The following is a 15,271-nucleotide window of genomic DNA, read 5'->3' as shown; positions in this document are numbered from 1 at the left end:
GCTATAAAGGCCAGTGCTAATGTGCTCCCTTTAGCCTGCGCTAAGGAATTACTTTGGCCAAATGAATTGGACCTTAATGCAATTACTAACACTACACTCCAAATCTACACCACATACAAATACAGGGTGGCTGCAACTTGCTTGCCATTTAATAAGATGAATATTAATATGTATTCCTATTAGTGTTATCAGTTTTCCCTAGAAGCTTGGGTCTCCAATAATAACTGGTTTGTGGAATAATGCACAAAGGGCTTGCCAGGTGGCATCCATGTGAAACTGCAGGTTCTTTACACCTGTTCTGTGTACTTTGCACCTTGTCCCAAGTTTCTAAATGAGGTGAAAATATTTAATATTTAAAATAGATTAATAAAAAAAATTCAGCACAAATCTAAGAGCATTATTTTTTCAAAGGAGGCAAAATAGACGTTATAATTCTGGACAGATGTGATTGTCATAGTAAAGGGATTATTTCAAAATTAGAATGTTTCTGTGGATTAATTTATATACGGATGAGAAAAAGGGACTTTGTTAGGATTAGCTACTATGGGTGGAATATAAAAAATGATTTGGCGAGCCACAATGTGCCTGTGTGTTTTAATAGAGTTAGGACTTACTTGAACTTATTTTACCTGGCACCAGGTGCAGTTAGGAGGGTAAATTATTTAGTGTCTCGTGGAAAAGTAAATTTTGGATTTTCCGGATGGATAGGTTGGTGCTTAATGGATTAAAAACAGATTTAAAATGTTAATGTAATTTGTAGTTTGCCATGGCTGTCTTTGTTGGTTTATACATATATTCTGCATATTCATTTAGTCATATAATGGGGAATGTGATTACTTGGGATGTCCTTGGATAGAAATCTTTAATATAGTAATAGAAAGTTGTAAGGCATTAGGAGGATTCAGGATTAGAGCCCTTCAGAAAGGCCATCTGGAGACAAATTAATTTGGGAACTTCTGCCTTTTAATATATGTTTATTGTGTACACTGCTTACTAAATTGAGCTGCTGCATCTGTATTGCTCCAAACTACACAGCTCATTGCCATTAACAGCAAATACAGCGCTGGGGGCTACATACCTACACACTACTCAGTTGTGATAAGGAACTGTTTCTGTATATACAAGTGTAAGTGCACATGCTAAGATTCGGTGACAAATCTCCTCTTCTTCAGGTGACTAATCTCCCAGAAAAGCCTTCCCGCCGGGTAGAATCGAAATCGCCGCCGGGATGGCACTTGGAGCGATTGGTTTTCGGAAGTCATCCAAAGTTTCCTCATGAGGCAACTTCAGGCGACTTCGAGAAAACAAAGTGCTCTGAGTGCCATCCCACAGACGGGAAGGCTTTTAGAGGAGATTAGTCGTCTATTTGTCGCCGGGTGACTAAATCTCCCTGAATCTTAGCATGTGCCCTTACCCTAAGACTTGGTTGGCCTTTGCTTTGATTCTCTTTACTTTGGAATGTATTTGTTTTTTAATAAAACCCTACTTTTTTGCTTTAATCCAACACCTGCAATGAATGTGGCAGCAATACATTCATAATCATTGAATAGATTATCATGTTCTGTTGTATTGGCGCCTACATGTGCTATTTTCTTGGCACATATCAGCATGTATTACTTTATAATAACTCAGCATAGAAATGCTATGTGTAGACCAGTGGCTAAACTATAACATGCAGGGTTACCCCACTCCCACCAAAAATATTTGGAGGGGCTTAACTCGACATACATTGCAAACCCTCCCTCATCGGCTTCTCACTGGGATTTTCTTAACTACAGAGGAAACAAACCCTATGGTTTGGGCCACCTGTCCCCCCATGACTGTGGGTTCGGCTTCCTCTATAGTTACCAACATAGCCCTTAGGGTTTTTATAATAATATAATAATCAGTTGCTGTACAGTGTTCATACTGGTGTTTGATTGCACTGCCGCGTGGTTATATTTTGGGAATTCAACAGGCACTAGCTACCTCAGATAGGGCCAGGTTGGTGTGTTAATTCGGTTAAAAGTAAAGTGACTTCATTGTCCATTTATTTTTCAGGATATTTCCAAATAACCAAAACAGTTCTGAATGTTCTATGTAAACATCTTGTTAAGTTACAAAAACTTTGAGGCAGATTTATTATAGCCCCCCCTCCTTTTTTTTTTTTACAATGGTAGTGACAGCTACTTCTATTAAACAACATTAATTAGCTGTTTAGAATTACATTACATTCAAATCTTAGTAAAGCGGAAAATCATTGGCATTGTATTAAAATAAACACAGTGTTCATCATTTGTTTGGGGAGCAGCACCAATGAACTCTTTAACGCTTTGGCAAATTAGAACACTTTTCTGAATGTCAGGAAAATGTTCCGGACAGTCAGGAAAGTGTAAAAATAAATGTGACAATATTCAAACAACTGGGAATTTGTCAGCATTCCACATTTCTCATTTTTGTAAATAAATTGTTTTAAAATGCCGTCTAAGAAGAAATATAATATAAATAAAAAAATATATTTCCAGAATATGTGTAAACATGTTAATGCTATATAACGAGATGATAATAAATATATAATAAACCCAAACCTTGAGGTTTTCTCCTATTGTTTTCCAAGTAGCTGCTTGTTGATTTAGTCATTAGGCCAAGGACTCGTGGAAGGCTAGTTGGTCTTGCCTTGATTTCTTTTTCCAGTATAGGAAAATTCAGTTAGGCTTGTTCAATCCTATTTTCCCTAAAATCAATGCTGTGCAGACATAAGTAATCAGTAGACAGACACCTATTGTGTTGTTCAGATATAATCGTGATCCAGCAGAAGTGGCACATATTCAAAATGGGCAACTCTTGTCTATTTTTCTTCAGTATAGCACCTAAGCAATCACACTAATTGATTCACTGTGCTTAGATGTGCATATGGAGTTCAGCTCTGCATTAGTACATTAGGGACATTAAAGCTTTAATTCTTCAAGCACTCAAGCAGATGAGTAAAATGTATGGATTTATTTTACATGATGATCACACGGCTACCACCAATGTTTATGTGTACAATCACATACATTTTCTCACACTGATAATGTAAATATGCCCAAAAATCATTGATACTTGTGCTTGCAAAAATGACTGCATTGCGCATCATAAGATTTTAAAATGATTTAAATATAGTGAAAATACTCCTGTTGTAAACGATAGGGATATTATAAGTCACCAAAGAGTTCCATGACCCTATACTTGTCAGGTGACTTCTAATATCTTTATATTTTACAACAGGGGGTACATTATTTATTATAACACACAAGTTTGAACAATATTACTGGCAGTATTTGAAGATAACACCTCTTTGTATTGTATTTTCATTAAGGGAGGAACTTTAAATTAAACTCCTTGAGAGAGAATCAGTTATACATGGAATTTCAAGCTCTCAGATCACGTTTATTCTTGATTTACTGAATTCAGATGTAGAAGACCGAAAAAAAACAATTTGCAAATAGATTTTCAAATGAATTATCTGCTGTTCATGTCTTTACTTGCATTAAAATAAATCTAAAAAAGCCATAAATAAAATCCTAAAATAAGATACTTCTATTATTCTGTTACAACTCACCCTGGTAGTCTAGTGGGGGGACGGCAGGGGCGCCTGCCGCATCTATCTTCTGCGCCGCAGGCTCCGGTTCCTTAGGGCGTACGCGCCTCCTTGTGACTTAAAGGCGCAGGCCCGCCGGCGTGATGACACCAGCGCGCCATGGTGCGAAATTTAAAAGGTATTTAAAGAGACAATTTCTTTTACACACTGCCCATTATAGGAGTTTGTTCGTGGTGCTATTTGAGCTTTCTGCTATTCTGTTTTGAACTTGTTTGATTCCTGTTGTGACCCCTGCCTGGCTTTTGACTATTCTGACCTCTGGGTCCTGACCCTTGCTTGTATACCCACTACCTCTTCTAATAAAATTCCTTGTGATTGATCTTCCGGTTTTGACCCTTGCCTGCCTGACTTCGCTTATTCTCTGCCTGCCTCGACCCGGCCTGTCCTGACTGAGTAGCTGAAGGTTCCTCCCGAGGCTAAAGGCGGCTGCTACAGGCAGAAGCACGAGCCAAGACAAGGGTGCATTGGTTCTAGATTCAGGGTGTCAACCGTTACAGATTCTTACTAAGCATGCGTGTTTCTTTTTGTGTGTTCCCTTAACACTGAAATACTTGATATGTCTTTGTGTTTTTTTAAGCTAAAGGTTGTTTCATTCCTCTGTAGTAAGCATTTGGTGATAAGAATTATTACAGCCCCAATGTACTTCTACAGCACAGATAATCAAGGTTATTTTTTTAAAGTTCTAAATCACTGTAGCAAACACTGTATAGCAATTGCATCTAAATATTCCACGTTAAAAACATATAGCTGCGATATTGCTATTTTTAGGGGACAAGGGACATTTCAGGGGACCACTTCATCAGAAGAATTAGTGCCGCGCCTTAGAAAAATCTATATATAGCAGAAAAAATGTTAGCCCTTTAGTTATGAAACCCACCAGTTAATATCAAAAAGTCAATGGTAATCCTACTAATATCCAAAAATAAAATGTTTAAGATTTAAGATAAATGCCCCCCTATAGACTGCAAAGCACCATGGAATAGTCTAAGAAATTAGCGGCCCTAACAGTTTTTAGACTTTTTGCATACAAACTCCACTCTTTTCACTTTTATCGAGCCCCCCACCCCCTCTTTGTTCACAACAAGGTTACAATTATATGAAATGTGGTCATAACAGTCACTACTCTTCTGTCTTCTGTGTTGGTGCTGTTACTCCTCTCCTTATATGATCTTGGCTTGTGACATTGACTTCTCTCTTGTTACCCGGTTTGATAATTCATTACCTGTTTGGTTTGACCCGGTCTGTTCCTCAACTTTGCTAACTGCTCCCCCATCCTATCTGTACACATTAGGTTCCCGTGCTTGCCCAGAACTCTCTTCCTGGTTTTCCTGTAACAAGACCTGGCGGCATCTGAGTAGCGGAGGGCTTTGAGTTTGGTAAACCATACATTACACTGGGGCTTTCTGGATAAAGGATCTTTCTGTTATTTGTATCTCCATAACTTAGGTCCACTAGAAAATCATTAGAAAAACATTAGATTAAACCTAGTTTTGCCTCCAATAAGGATTAGAAACAAGTACAAGCTACTGTTTTATTATTACAGAGCAAAAGGATTTTTAAAAAAAATAAATGATTTAATTAAAATGGACTTCCCGGATACCTGTACATAAAATTACATATTATATTTTTAAAAATATATAATAATAACCATGAGCTTAATCATAACAGAAACATAATCTACTGCAACTGTAGGAGGGGTTGCATTTTGCAGATATACAGTATGTCCTATAAAAAAGGGGCTGTAACTCGATGGTTCAGGAGTCTGACATGTCATGGGTCTCCTGATGGCAGAACAGTTTGATTTTTGCTTAGTATACCCGAAGACTGAGGGAATCTAACTACATTCCTACTGTATAGTATGTGTAATCTTTTTCCAAAGCCGAACTAGCACTAATATATTGATATGTTTAACGGCTCACTTAAGAGCACAACCAAAAATGTATCTTGTATATTTCATTACATACATTATTAAATAGTTGTGTTTCATAATATCCAAAATAAAAAGCATTTGGATCAGACCCAGTTTGACAAATTGATAAAAACTGCAAAGTTCAAGACATATACCAGCACTTGTTCTAATTACCTTAATGTTTTGGGAACTGTAAGGCCTTCATAAGGCATTAACAATTCCAGCAGTGTGAGAACCAAAAATAAAATGAATACATAGTCACAAATAGATCCATTCCAGTAAATGCACAAATAGCACATTACTCAAACTAATATGCTTTCAAACTGCTTGAGAAATCATTTTCAAATTCTGGACAGGGACCATTACCAGCAGGCCAAGAAATGTTTTGGTAATTCCATGTATTATTAGTATATATATATGATGTGGCAGTCTGTGCTGCACATACATGCCACATCAACCAACACAGCTTCTAACTGCCTATTTATTTGCTGTCTACTGATCTGCCACTGGATGTGTACCAAGTTATATTACAGTAATAAATGAGAAGGTAGAAAAATACACACAGGATGAGCTCTTTAACCGTTTCCCCAGGTTCAAGTACAAGATGAGCAAAAATGTCCTCCTTGGGGCCCATTTACCAGCTGCATCTAGGGCAAAAACGTTTACAACTGTGCTCTGCACCTTGCATTAGATTAAAAATATCACACAGTGCAGTGTGCAGCACAATCCTGTGCCAACCAGCCCTGTGCTCCTAGGAGCTTGCTCACATTGGCACATCTGAATGCTAGGTAAGAGGGCACCCATGTATCAATCCCAGCACAAACACTCAGGAATACAGTTCTGTCTGAAGCTCAAAGACAATCCCTGAGACTACTAACATAATGCACCAAACAGTTTGAAAATCAAAAAGAATGGCACATTATAGATGATTTTGCATGTTGCACTCTGCATGGTGCATTGTAAATGACTCTTAATTACTCTCACAACCTCTAGACTCAAGACTCCCTAATTAAGGTGCTAAATTACCATGAGAACTCTGTGATCCAGCAATCCAGAAATGAAAAGCCAGGATCAAATCACCCCTGGCAGTTACCTGGCACTGGACCTAATGAGCCTGCATCTGTCAGCAGTAACTGGCACAGGCGGACAGGAAGAAATTATTACCATAAACTTGTGTCTGGTCTGCCCAAGGTCACTGCTCTAGACTCTAGAGGTCCTGCCAGTACTTCCCCTAAAATATCTTTCTCTTGGATACAGCAAAGTCAGGAATGAACGTTTTTGGAATAACTGGACCACCACTGCTAAGTGCCAGAGAAGGTAAAGTGGCCATAGATATGCTCATTTGGCAGTGTCACCAAACAAGTAGATTTGAGCCCAATTGTGCTACACTTGCATTGGTCCAAATCAGGCTTACTTGTTAGAATAGGTGAGTTTGCAAGATGAAAATCAAGTGTGAGACCAGAGGTCAGACCAGCAGAGTTATCAGGCCCAAAGACCAAGACAGTAGGGTCCTTGGAGCCAAAGACCAGTGAAGTAGTGTCTTCAGGAAAAAGGCCAGGGTTGATAATGCAGCAACTGATGGCAAGACTGCAGGCACAGAAGCTGGTCAAAAGACTTCAAACACAGTAGTTGGTAGGCTATATATCAGCAGCTGTGAGTAATGACTACTATAGGTAGAGGGGAAGGAAAGTTTCCTAGTAAAGGCTGCTTACAAAAGAAAATGACAAAAGCCTGGTTAAAACATTGGCCCACCCGAAATACACCATTGGGGATCCCCAGAACGACCCTGTTTGCTGTACCTGATTATAAAAAAACAGAGCAGCCCAATAGCCTTTGTGGATACCATCTTGGAACATTTCAGGTCCTCTTTTCTGTGATAAACAACCCAAAGTATGCACCATAACTGTCAGGTCTGGATTAGCTTTAACTTATTCTGTTGCAAGATCACTGGGAAAGCATCTAAAAATGGTGTGAGATGGTGGCCACCAACTCTGCTATGCTACTCTGCATTTTATAACAAAGTTCACCCAACAAGTCAGTTTTAAGGGTCCCCAATAGTGTTGTTTGGGAGGGAGGCTTCTGGAGGAGGCCTAGGCTTTTAACTAGGCTTTCCTTTTCACCATGCATTTTTCTTCCCCTATGGTGGCACCACTATCTATAATACTCAATTTCTACCATCACTAGAGTACAAATGTTTTCTAAATTTTGAGAAACATCCAGGTTAAGAAAGGCTAAGTTAGGTTCGGGTAGGGTTTGGCAGATTTGCCCCTTCTGCTGCTACCCCGTCACTTGCAGTAACATGCAGGCAGTCATATTTTTCATCAGTGGCATAACTATAGAGGAAGCAGACCTCACAGGGGGCCCAGGCTGTAGAGCCTGCTTCTTCTATAGCTCCTGAAAAATTCCCTTCCCCGGGTCACAATGCTACATGACAGCAAGCGGCACTGGCAGGTGGCTGGGAGTTGCTTTGAAGTTTCGTTTGTGGTAGGGGGTGGTGCACTGTAGTTACTCCACTGTTTTTCACCCTAACTTTACCTTCCAGCTACCATTGAAAAGCATTGAAACACACCCTAAAATCTGAAATGGGCAGATCAGGGAGTGTGGCATGGGTGGGAGTGGGCCAGCCAGAACAGGTGACAACTGGTTTGACATCTCTGTAAAACAAAATAACTGTGCTTTTAAGAACCATGGTTATTTCAGTATCTGTGAATTGTGAGAAATCAGTGTGAAAACCCTTCTTCCAATATTACACCAACACCCATATGAGACCATTGGGGGAATGTAATAAAGTCGGTAACGGTACAAATATTTCGCAATGCAAAAAGTTTTGCCTGTGTGCAAACAAATTTGCCTTTGCACAAATTGAGTATAGCTTTTGCGAACCCGGAAACTGTTTAGTGACCGCTCCCAACAGGGGTAGACGGTTTGCGAATTTTATAGTTTGCACCAGTGCGCAGTGAATGTAATAAAACGTCTTACTGAAAAAGTTATGTTTGCTCCAAAAGATTACGACACCTTCCAGCACTTATTAAAAGTGGGCAATGTGCAATTAAAATTTGCTATGCAATAATAGTTTAAGGAAGAATATTACATTGCGAAATCTGAATTTTTATTCTTATTTGTGCAAATTGTTGTGCTCTTTGTGACTTATATTACATCCCCCCCATGGGTGTGTGTGTGTGTGTAATGCAAGCTCTTCTGGGGGTTGCAGATGGCCTGTTAGGTGGCTGTCTTTTTTGATCATTTTTTGGGGGGTTGCAGGTGGTCTTTAAGTATGGTAATTGCAAACAATTTGATGACTGGAATAATATAAACCACCAAATATTCCCTTGAGGACAGGTACTTATACTAGACCATAAGCAGTGGGGACCCTTGGGCATTCTAATCAAAATAAAGCAGTTTGGTGGAGTGTGTCTGATGCCCCTTGGTCCACTAGCAAATTTTATTCCCCCTGTGCGCACATTGGTTCTTAGTTGGTTCCCTTATCCCTCCGTAATATGTTATGTTAATTTGTGTCTGTGCACATATGCATTGCTAGCAAGAGTTTAGGCAGCTCATTAGTCACTAAATGCAAGCTCATGTACTTAATACAAGTTTGGGCTTATGGAGACATCTGGGATATATAGTATGGGCTTTGAACATACATGGCAACAAAAAAGCAATTGTCCATTCGTTGGACAAGAAAATGTCCAATTTCCTTGCTGTTGTTTTGTCTCATACTTTATAGAGCTCGTTTTTACTTGTTTTAACCTTATTTAATACATTCTAACTGGGACAAGCTCTCTTTTTTTTTTGATCTTATGAACGTCGGGGGAGGTGATACACAGGTCCTTGAGAAAGGTCACCCTGTATTGACTGAAACGTTGCATGTGATTAAATATATCTTTTTGTAAATTTGTGTATATATATATATATATATATATATATATATATATATATATATATATATAATATCAAAACAGGGGGGTTGTGGGAGCACTCTAAAGGCTTTAAAGTATATATATATAAGTATAATAAATGCTATTGCATATGTACCCAAATAGGGGTTATTTTGTTACAAAGTTATGATCATAAAATTGATAAGCCACCATACCACGTCAAGGTAAACCCCGAATGGCGGTCCCTAACTTATTTTATTTTATATGTGCATTCTAGCATTACCTGTAATTAATGTCCATTGAACGCTGTTTTTTCACTGAGGGCTAAATCAGGCTAAATTGCTGGCTGGGGAGGATTTAGCCCTCAGTGAAAAAACAGCATTCAATGGACATTGATTACAGGTAATGCTAAAATGCACATAAAAAATAAAACAAGTTAGGGACCGCCATTTGGGGTTTACCTTGACGTGGTATGGTGGCTTATCAATTTTATGATCATAACTTTGTAACAAAATAACCCCTATTTGGGTACATATGCAATAGCATTTATTATACTTATATATATATACTTTAAAGCCTTTAGAGTGCTCCCACAACCCCCCTGTTTTGATATTATATATATATATATATATATATATATATATATATATATATATATATATATATCTGGTACAGTATATACATTCTTCTTTTAAAGCTCTGATTAAATGAACAGGCCTTCCCAGCATGCGCACATTTAATTAACATGTGTCAATTCGCTCCTTCATCTTGCACAGCTTTATTCAAATATGCCGCCTGTGTCACCATGGAAACCACTCCATTTTTATCCAGCTTGCCTGCCTTTGCAGCCTGAATACAGGGGACACAGGTTCAGAGCGGTGCTGCAGCTGGCCATGGATAACATATGCTTGCCTGCAACGGTGATTCACAGAAGGTGGGAAAAAGAATTCCAATGTGTGTCCATTTTCTGCATTAAACCGCAAAGTCAGAGCTGTACAAAGGCAGCAAAGACAGCTGGGAACTGATTCCCCTTGTAAAGGAGAATATCATGAGAGCAACACAGCAGGGCAATAGGCTCTCCCTTCCCACATGATAAAGGGTGACACGGTGAGTATTACAGAGGTGGGTATGAGAGTGGTGTGGCTATGACGTATTTTTCAGGAATGGGAGGGAGAGGCGCATAGCTTTGCATTATGACACGTATAACCTATTGGCCAAGGGCATTCTGTATGTGCTTGTGTTGTTAGTGTGCGAATAAGTGAGAAATGAGCCAGCCTGTCCTGTTTTTCTGCCAGAACTACAACCTGTCATTGCAACTTGGTTGCATGTTGGTTTAAACATGGCAACCTTTACCCCAAGGTGCATGTTATTTCTTTGTGTAAATGACAGAGCTCCTTTAACTCCCACACCCTCACCTCCAGTGGAATAAAAAAGATGCTTGGGGATTCTCAGTACTGGTCACGCATAGTTACTTTTCTCATCTGACTGGCAACAAGTCGCATTATGCCTCTGACTGATAAACCTCAGTTATTTTCTGTGCCATTGGTTAGTAAAGTATCAAGCCTTGCATAATGCTTCAAAATAAAGCTGTGACCTTGGTCTCATATACTAAAAATATATTTAAATGTCCCTACCTTTCACACACACACACACACACGTTGCCATATTATATTATGTTTGCTTTAGTGTAAAGCATATAGAAAGGAATATTTATGCTCCCAAAAATCAAGGTATACTACACACTGACAATATACATGTTGGCTGAAGCCTGAATGTCAGTGAGTAGGTGCGTGTAACATGCTACTGTGTTTACTTTAACTAATTGCCAGCATACCCTTAAGGGAGAATTTCAACAAGTATGTTTATTCCCAAAAGAGAAAGATGAGTATTGCATGGAAAGAAGACTTTATGGCATATTCCTAACAGAAAGCTGTGCTGAGAGGTGGGATTGAATGCCGTGAAGGGGAATGGGAGGAGTATGGGCAGTAGATGATATGGCTGAGGGATTCAGGTTCAGAGATGGACAAACTGATGCAGAGCAGAGGGTGTGGCAGAGGGAGGTAGTAAATAGTGATTTTCAGCCTAGAGATAAGAGAACTGGATGAGACTGCTGCTGCTGCTGATGCTGCTCTCTCTTTATATGCTAAGCAACAGGGCAGCCAGCCCAGAAGCTCCAGCTAATAGCTGCTTGGATGGTGGATTATTCACAGCCCAGGATACTATTCAAACCCTGTAACTTTCCAAACCTGAGTTAGACCTAGAAAATCAGGACAACTGTTAGCAGAGGGTAAGTGCCTTCATTCCTTGCTATATGTCTCTTCTTATGATTGCCCTTCTGTTGTACTTGATATGTGTGGTCCCACAGTCGAGGAACAAGAACTCATACAAATGCCTTCCTTCTATCAATTGATAGTGTCTATGTTACAGTCCAGCTGTTAATAGTGTTGTCATAATTCTGTATCTTTTTCACTCGGTAGTACAAGGAATTCACAGCCGTGTATGTGCACATCAAGGTTACAACTTTCAAACTTGAAAGGCAGATATGTGTGTACATTGTATAAGAAGCAGTTGCTTATTTCACAGCTAGCCTGACAAAAGCCTTATCTTTGATCACACATATTCAAGCACAATACATATTTTAACTGCCCTTCTTGCAATGTTTAATGAGCAGTTATGATTTTAGAATCTAATATTAATGAGTCTTATTATTCTTAACTGTAATGCAAAAGGAAAGTAAGCATGGTGCTGTGATTTGGTTCAATCTGGTACAGGTATAGGATCCCTTATCCGGAAACCCTTATCCAGAAAGCTCCGAATTACGGAATGGTTGTCTCCCATAGACTCCATTTTATCCAAATAATCCAAATTTTTAAAAATGATTTCCTTTTTCTCTGTAATAATAAAACAGTAGCATGTACTTGATCCCAACTAGGATATAGTTAATCCTTATTGGAAGCAAAACCAGCCTATTGGGTTTATTTAATGTTTAAATGAATTTCTAGTAGTCTTAAGGCATGAAGACCCAAATTACGGAAATATCCATTATCCGGAAAACCCCAGGTCCCGAGCATTCTGGATAACAGGTCCCATACCTGTACAAGAAACTCTTAATATTCAATATACTTCAATCTATCATAATTATCTTTTTGTCGTTTTAATATATATCTATCATGCTCTACATTTGTATACTTATATATGTGCAAATATCTTGGGATTTGTCTGTACTTGAATCCTGTTGAAAGTCTGACCTGGAGTGCATTAATAAGCATTTAATCCTATACATACATGTAATATTTTTAGACTATGTATAGCGTATGCAAAGTTGCCTGAATTTGGGGCATTGTTTCTAAGTGGTCACAGGTCTGCTGAGTTTTCAAAAATTGCAAATATACTGGTCTGCAAGGAGCATCACATGAAATGGCATTTTGGCTGAAAGGAATGATACACAGTGTAGATGCAGTGAAATCCAAGCCTTCTCTGCTGGGTGAAAAGCTTTATGGAAAGCTAAAAGTTAAACAGATGAAGATTAAACAGATTGCAGGCTGTAAGTAGCTTACTGATTCTGTGTTCCACGAAGTCCACGTGAGATCAGTGAAACACCCAGACTGTTTGGCAGAGACTTTAAATATAAATTCACCTTATACATATAGCATGTGTTCCGCCATGTCTGTGGCTACACATACACTGCATGTTTTAACACAAGAGTTCTTAATTTTAAAAAAATTGTGTATATTAAAATGTAAACTATTTTATCATACGTGCTTGCAAGTCTGCAGTCATCATTTGTCTATACTGTACTAAGCTTTACAACTCTGCCACAGAACAAAAGCATATACAAACCTTGAGTGCGATAAAATGCAAATAAGTGCCCTGGATAATATTTTCTGTAGCACACAGCAAATTCTTAGTTATTTTGAACATCTGCACTAGAATAACTTTATATACTCATATCTCATTAGCAGTAGAAAATAATATAGTAGAACAGTAGAAAATTAGGATAGTAGAGATTACAGAGGGATTCAACGTCAGTATGAAAGCAAAAGGTCACAGCTCAAGCACTATTCTAGGTGTCATGGAAGTCCAACTTAAGTTTTAAGGTCCTTATTAGGTTTAGTAGCTAGCATATTACTAAAACCATTAATGGCACCGTAACCCATAAATGCTGGCTATCCTAATAATAAAACTTTTCTCTCCTAATGTTGTCCCCTTAGTGATGACTTGACAGCTGCGGCCACTACTCTTTCATTTACAATGGTGTATATTGCGATTGTATTCTGCAGCTCATTATGCACAGGATATTTTCCCTTACATGGTGGAAGTGACAATCAAAGGGGACAGAGAGAAACGAGGCAGGCAAATATTATCAAAAAACATAAGGATAGGTTTAATAAATGAGTTTTAATTTAAACTGTAATCGTTACTCTGATATTTAAGAAGATGTTGATTATACTGTCATTATTTACAGTTGTTTATAGTAATGTTATGATCTAGTATGTATCATATACATATACATAAATACACACGATCCATGAATATTCTGTAAATTATATTCAAATAATCAGTTCTTATCTGTTACATTTGTGTGATATGAATGAATCTTGTGTATTATAGCACACGATGAAACCCCCTGTTGAAAAATATTAAGGCCTTCGGCCTCATACCTATATATTTTACAATAGAGAGAAGCAGCAGTAAGGAATGCAAAGCAAAATCCATCTTTTGTGGGCTGTGGGACAGTGGGCCCATTGGTAGGCAGAATGCTATAACAGCAATACTGCATATTGTGTCCTTCTATATATGACCTTCATTAATCTATCTGCAAAGGCAAAGGCACGTAGCTGCAAAATGACAAGGAATATACAGGCACGGAACCTGTTATACAGAATGCTTGGGCATGAGGTTTTCCAGATAAGGGATCTTTCATAATTTGAAAATGCATAACTTCATTCTAAAAATCATTTAAACATTGAATAAACCCGATTGTTTCTCCGCCTATAAGGACCAATTATATCTTAGTTTAGATCAAGTACAAGTTACAGTTTTGTTATTATAGAGAAAAGTGAAATCGGTTTTACGTTTTTGAATTATTTAACTAATTATAATTGGGTCTTCGTTAATTCTGAGCTTTCTGGATAAAGGGTTTCTGTATAACGGATCCTATACCTGTATATGAAATTAAAAAGTGTTGGAGTCAGGGGTCACTGGGGCTGCCGCTCGGGGCCCCACACCAGATATGAGCTCCAGCTCCTACAAATGCCACCCCAGCATGTACCACTTACCTTGCTTCCCCCTTGTGGTTGTGATTGGGTCCCGAAATTGGTGAAGCAGGCCTGGATTGGCGGGGTGCCCTGGGTTTTTTCCCTGGTGTCCCATGACCCAGTGTGACCTTGAACTTAAATGTATTATTAGTAATTTACGACATGAAGTGGAGTGAGCACAATCCAGCATGCTTTCCAATGATTCCAGTGCCATTTAAATGACCTTTAATGAACAGGATTTTTTGTGCAACTGAATGCAGGGAAAATTTGCTGCATTCTCCTGAACCACTGCCATTGTAATTAGGATGAAACAGATACAGCATGTTGGAAAATATGTTTGGCCAATAATCACATCATCCCATGTGTATGTTTAGAGTGGCCACAGGTCTGCTTTAGAGACCACATTACCTTGTTTGGCTGGCACGTTTAATAAGAAGCATATGGACAGATCAACATAATGCATCATATACAGATAATACAGGTTTTAAAGTTTTATTTAGCCACACAACACATCATTTTCCCCTATGTTTGTAGACAGTATAAAATAGTTATCATTAAAGGAGAACTAAAGCTTAACTAGAGAAGTAGGCTAGAAATGTTGTACATT

The 15,271-nt window shown here is 38.5% G+C and overlaps 1 protein-coding gene across 5 annotated transcripts in view; it reads left to right on the top strand.

Moving 5' to 3' along the window:
- Positions 1-10,240: 10,240 nt before the first annotated feature.
- LOC108706932 (sodium/potassium/calcium exchanger 2) overlaps positions 10,241-15,271 on the top strand; it is a 118,730-nt gene continuing 113,699 nt past the window's right edge. For 2 of the 5 annotated variants that reach the window (XM_041580081.1, XM_041580077.1), the window contains exons 1-2: positions 10,241-10,513; positions 11,555-11,693. The gene's annotated coding sequence lies outside the window, so the exon portion shown is untranslated. The remainder of the gene's footprint in view (positions 10,514-11,554; positions 11,694-15,271) is intronic. The other 3 variants (XM_041580078.1, XM_041580080.1, XM_041580079.1) reach the window with 3 other exon arrangements.

The sequence above is a fragment of the Xenopus laevis genome, chromosome 1S (genome assembly GCF_017654675.1).
Source record: "Xenopus laevis strain J_2021 chromosome 1S, Xenopus_laevis_v10.1, whole genome shotgun sequence".
Taxonomy (NCBI): Eukaryota; Metazoa; Chordata; class Amphibia; order Anura; family Pipidae; genus Xenopus; species Xenopus laevis.
The sequence above is the reverse complement of the archived record's forward strand: the minus strand, read 5'-3'. Positions and strand labels throughout refer to the sequence as shown.